At 43.7% G+C, this 6,000-nt stretch overlaps 1 pseudogene; it reads left to right on the top strand.

Annotated features, from left to right (window-relative positions):
* The first annotated feature begins 3,156 nt into the window (after positions 1 to 3,156).
* LOC123640051 lies at positions 3,157 to 3,655 on the top strand (annotated as a pseudogene).
* The last annotated feature ends 2,345 nt before the right edge of the window (positions 3,656 to 6,000 follow it).

Raw genomic sequence — 6,000 nt, 5'->3', positions numbered from 1 at the left:
TTTGGAGTAGAAGAGAGACAGAAGGAGAGGAAAATTTGAAACAACAAAATACTATTACCATTCATATGCCAAATAATTCTATTCTGATGATCTATTGTTGCATAATAAAATCATTCCAAAACTTCATGGTATAAAGCAACCACCATTTTTTTATGCTCGTAGATTCCATAGGTCAGAACTTTAGACAGGACATACCAGGGATGGCTTCTTTTTGTTCCACACTGTCTGCAGCTTTAGCCAGAAAGGCTTGAATAAGTGAGGGGAATTCATATGACTGGGGCTGAACTTATCTACAGCAGAGCGGAGAAATAGATCATTTGGCAATGACAGCAATGCTTGCTGTACAGTAGCTGATAGCTACATGCAGGTACTGAACACCTGTGATGTGGCTGATGACATTGAGAAATTGTACTTTTAATCTTATTTAATTTGAATTAATCTGTATTTTAAAAGTTGTATGTGACATGTGGCTAGAAGGTATCATATTGGACAGTGCAAATATAAAGTCTTCTTGGCTCATAGGTTTGACACTTGGGGTAAAAAGACTTTAAAGCTGGGCTTAGAGGGAACTGTTGTTGACAGAGAACCTATCTGTGGCCTCTCCATGAGGTTTGGGCATTGTGGCCTGAGAGTAGTCGGACTACCTACATGCGGGTTAGGGCTCCATGAGTAAATATTCCAGTGAGTAAGAACAAAACTGCATGGCTTTTTATGACTTAGCTTCAGAACTCCTATAGCATCTTTTCTGCCATTTCTAGTGAGTTCGTTTAGTCAGAAACCATCCTAGATTCAAGGAGAGGGTACACAAACTCCAGATGTCAATAGAAGGAGTGCCAAAGAATTTGTGGTGTGTTTTAAAACTTCCATAGACTCTAAAAGATTTTGGTATCATATCAGAGAGATTTTCTACATTTTCTTAAACTTTTAGTATTTGATAAATAATCTGCTTCAATGAGGTTAGTAATGAAGAAATATGCTAATCATAAACTCTAGATATATGTTGCATTTTCTAGATTGGGGCTTATACTTCCTTGCGCCAGGATGATGAATGAATCAAATGGATACATCATCAAAATGAGTACATTTTAAGGAAAGGATGACATTGTAAAACTATAAAATAAAATCTATCTCAATTTTGCATGTTAACAAATGGAGACAAATTCCAATGCAAAGCTTTACATGTAAAATATAACCAAATGCCAATAGCAGCAAGGAATATAATATTTGCCTTGAAATTCACTAGCTGATATCCTTGAGAAGAATAGTTACAGATTTCTTTTTTTTTTTTTTGAGACAGAGTCCCACCCTGTTGCCCAGGCTAGAATGCCGTGGCATCAGCCTAGCTCAAAGCAACCTCAAACTCCTGGGCTCAAGCAATTCTACTGCCTCAACCTCCCAAGTAGCTGAGACTACAGGCGTGCATCACCATGCCCAGCTAATTTTTTTTCTATATATTTTTAGTTGTCCGGTTAATTTCTTTCTGTTTTTAGTAGAGACGGGGTCTTGCTCTTGCTCAGGCTCATCTTAAACTCCTGACCTCGAGCAATCTTCCCGCCTCAGCCTCCCAGAGTGCTAGGATTACAGGCGTGAGCCACCGTGCCCGGCCTAGATTTTGCAGTTTAATTGGGACCTAATTTTGAATTACACCTTGGGGATTTCCAGACTGCACCAGTGGCCATCAACAAAATGGAAAAAAGATGCTATTGGACATCACAGCTTTGGATACATAAATCTACAACAGTGCAGCTAGACTCAGTCAATGCTGTATTGAAGGAAGAGACTCCCTATAAACAGACATGTCAAACGTGCTGGAGATCTTGTTTGTGATCATTTCTGTCATAGAATTCATAATAGATATTTTGGGAAATGGATTCTTTTTTTATTTAATCATTTTATTTTATTTTATTTTATTTCAGGATATTACGGGGTACAAATGTTTAGGTTACATATATTGCCCTTGCCCCACCCGAGTCAGAGCTTCAAGAGTGTCCATCCCCCAGACAGTGTGCACTGCACCCATTAGGTGTGTATATACCCATCCCTTCCTCCCCTCTCCCATCTGCCCAACACCCAATGAATGTTATTACTATATGTGCTCTTAAGTGTTGATCAGTTAAAACCAGTTTGATGGTGAGTACATGTGGTGTATGTTTTCCCATTCTTGTGATACCTCACTTCAAAGGATGGGCTCAATCTCTATCAAAGATAATATAAGAGGTGCTAGTTCACCATTGTTTTTGTAGTTGAGTAGTATTCCATGGTATGCATATACCACATTTTATTAATCCACTCATGTATAGATGGGCACTTGGGTTGTTTCCACATCTTTGCAATAGTGAATTGTGCTGCTGTAAACATTCAAGTGCAGATGTCTGTATTATAGGATGTCTTTTTTTCCTTTGGATAGATGTCTAATAGTGAGATTGCTGGATCAAATGGTATTTCTATTTTTAGCTCTTTGAGGTATCTCCAAATTATTTTCCACAGGGGTTGTACTAATTTGCAGTCCCACCAGCAGTGTAAAAGTGTTCCTGTCTCTCCACATCCACACCAGCATTTGTTGTTTTGGGACTTTTTGATAGAGGCCACTCTCACTGGAGTTAGGTGATATCTCATTGTAGTTTTGATTTACATTTCCCTGATGATTAGAGATGTTGAGCACTTTTTTATATGTTTGCTGGCCATTAGTCTGTCTTTTGAAAAGTTTCCATTCATGTCCTTTGTCCATTTATTGATAGAGTTGTTTGATTTTTCTTGTTGATTTTCTTAAGTTCTACAAAGATTCTTGTTATCAGCCCTTTACTGGATGTGTAGAAAGCAAATATTTTCTCCCATTCTGTAGGTTGTCTATTCTCTCTAATGATAGTTTCCTTGGCTGTGCAGAAGCTGTTTAACTTGATCAGGTCCCATTTGTTTATTTTTGTTGCTGCTATACTTCTTAACAATTTATTATGGCCAAGTTTCCTCAAGACAATTATTTTGGAAGCACGCTGCCATCCTAGTCTTTGTAAGCACGGCTGCGCCGGCTGGCCTTGCGGGTGGGGCTGTAAGGGAAAGTGCCAAAGCCACTGCAATAAGACAACTGAGGAATAGAAAGTTAAGGGACTGTCCACAGTCATGCAGCAAGTCTGAAGTAAGAATTCTACTAGCAAGGAAATGGCTGCCTCTTCATCCTCCTCCTAAGCTGGTGAGGTCAGTGGAAGTTCTGTCACTGGATCTGGTTTCAGTGTTTCAAACCTCGCCCCACTGTGGAAAGCCCTTTTCACCAACCCCAAAGGAGCTGGAGAGATGTTAGAAGATGGCTCTCAGAGATTCCTCTGTGAATCTATTTTCAGCTATCAAGTGGCATCCATGCTTAAACAGGTGACACATGATCAGCAGATTGCTGAGATGGGAAAACTAGCTGGTTTGGTAGAAGAGCTGGAGGCCCACGAGTGGCGGTTTATGCCCATCGAGCAGATGCTGGGGTTCACGCCCTCTTCAGGTGGATGCTGCCTGGATGGTCACCACTGGTGGCAAGTGCAGGGCCAGCAAGGGACTTTCTCACAGCTTACATAGCCCTCCAGAATTCACAGCTACATCGCAGAATTGTTAACTCACATTTGTACTTGGTTTGTCTGTATCTAGGCAACAAATACTTAAACATGTTATCTTTCAGGGAGAGAAGAAATGGCAGAGTAGAGGTGACCTCCTGGCTCTCTGCTCCCAGAGAGGGAGGTGAAGAACTCAGATGGCTACGCACGAGTGGCTCACTCTGCCCCAAGAATAGCATGGTGAAGCTGCAGAGAAACAGCATGGGACATCCAACACAGGAAAAAAAAAAAAAGGTGAATGGGAGATACAATCACAAAGCCTGGAGAGTGCGAGATAGACAGCAGAGAATAGAGTGTGGGACAACCATGCCTGTCCCGCCAGTGAGTGCGGCATGATCTGACCCACAGGAGAACGTCCTGCTTCCCCACTGACCTCCACACCCACTCAGACAGGGCCCTGCCTGAAGTCAGTGCAGAGTCGCGGCATGAGATGGCGGGCTCTGTGGACAGGGGACAATAGTGGGAAACATCTTGAACTCCCCGGTGCTCCGTGCTAAGACTGCGCTGGGTGGGGAGGGACTGGTCTGAGTGATCACTTCCCGTGACCCTGCGAGTGAGTGTGGTGACAGGCACCTCCCCTCTGGTGGTCAGCGGGGCCAGAACAAAGGAGGTGAACACTGAAAAGGAAGCTCTGCCCCTGGAAACCGTGGACGATTGAGCCGGCTCAGGGCGGGACAGAAACAGCAAAACTGTTTCTGCAGGACAGGCGTGAGATTGCGGGACTGGGGCACACAAGAGACAGGGGGTGTCCTGCCGATTCAGCCTGCTGAACTGGCATCTGCCAACTCCTGTGCGGTGGCCCCGGTGTAGCTCTCCGCGGGTGGGCGGCCGCCATTTGGGGTCCACAGCTCAGACTCTGGGGGTGCTGCGGTTTCTGAACACCCCTCCCCCAGCCCGGGGACTGTCGTGCTGGGCACGGCAGGCTCCACCCTTGGAGGTGGGGAGAAGCGAGAAAGACCGTTTGCTCTGTGTGGCTGGTTTGAAGCCGTGGGACCGGGACACTGTACAATAATTGACAGCCCGTTGATTCGGCTGCCAGACAGGCTTAGGTCATCTAATAAGAACATAACTCTCGGGCTTGATCTCCACATCCAGGCAGCTGCCAACAGTGGGGTCTGTAGATGGGAAGGAAAATCCTGGTCAGAGACCTTAGCAACTCCGCCAATCAACCCCTCCCCAGAGGAGCAGCCTCCCAAGCATGGTGGAAAAGCCCTGAATAACATATTAGCAGCTTCCCCTAGCTGCAGGTCAAGCAACCATAGAAGCGCGCGCGCACACACACACACACACACACACACACACACACACACACACACACACGAGGCCTGCAGGCATTAGCTGAGATCTGCCTTGCCCCTACCCCCACTTTAAGGGGAAATAGGGGCCAAGTAACCCTCAGGAGTGGCAAGATCCTTCCTAAAGATTGGGGCATTCGTATTCCTAATCTGGGAGAACAGAGACCAACACAGAGGCATCAGACTACCTCGATAACTGGCTTCTCCGTGCAATCTACAACCAATGACAGAGAGGGTAATCCCATAGCTTAACAAAGTGCCCTCCATCTCAAGCTATTAGAGGGCAGTGGAGTCATACACACAAGTGCAATCCACCACCTGGGAACTTAAGCTGGGGGACCAAACCCACTAATCTCCACTGGCAAGAGATGAAGACAACAGGTCAGAGGTAACCCAACTTGCTAAAATACCTCTAAGGCAATACAAGGAACATCCCTTGGGGGCTTGAAGTTAGGGGCACAAACCAGTCTCTGCACTCCCAGTTCTCAACCAAGTACTATGATAAGAAAGAACCAGCGAAAGAATGCAAGAAATATGAAAGATCAGAGAGAAAAATCACCCACAAAAGAAACCATGAGACCCTCAAAATCAGATATTAATTTAAATGAAATGATTAAAATGATGGAGGAAAAATTCCAAATATGGATTGTAAGAAAACTCAATGGAATTGAAGAGAAAATAGAAACTCAACAGAAAGAAGCCATGAGACCAGTACAGGAAATGAATGAAAAAATTCTCTAAAGAAATTGAAACATTATGAAACAACCAAACAGAAATCCTGGAAATTAAAGAGAAATTCAAGGAACTTCAAAACACAGTAGAAAGCCTTAAAAGTAGAATGGATCATGCAGAGGAAAGAATCTCAGAGCTTGAAGATAATGCCTACGTGATAAACAAATCAGATGAAGAAAAAGAACACAGAAGCAAGAGACAAGAACAAAACCTACAAGAAATATGGGATTATGTAAAGAAACCAAACATAAGAATTATAGGCATCCTGGAGAGAGAAAAAGAAAATACACAAGGGCTAGAAAATCTATTTCTTGGAATACTGGAGGAAAATATGCCTGGCCTGACCAGAAATTTAGATATCCAGATACAAGAAGCACACA

This window comes from Lemur catta, chromosome 6, assembly GCF_020740605.2.
Source record: "Lemur catta isolate mLemCat1 chromosome 6, mLemCat1.pri, whole genome shotgun sequence".
In the NCBI taxonomy this organism is placed as follows: domain Eukaryota; kingdom Metazoa; phylum Chordata; class Mammalia; order Primates; family Lemuridae; genus Lemur; species Lemur catta.
Note: the sequence above shows the minus strand (reverse complement) of the source record. Positions and strands in the feature narration are given on the sequence as shown.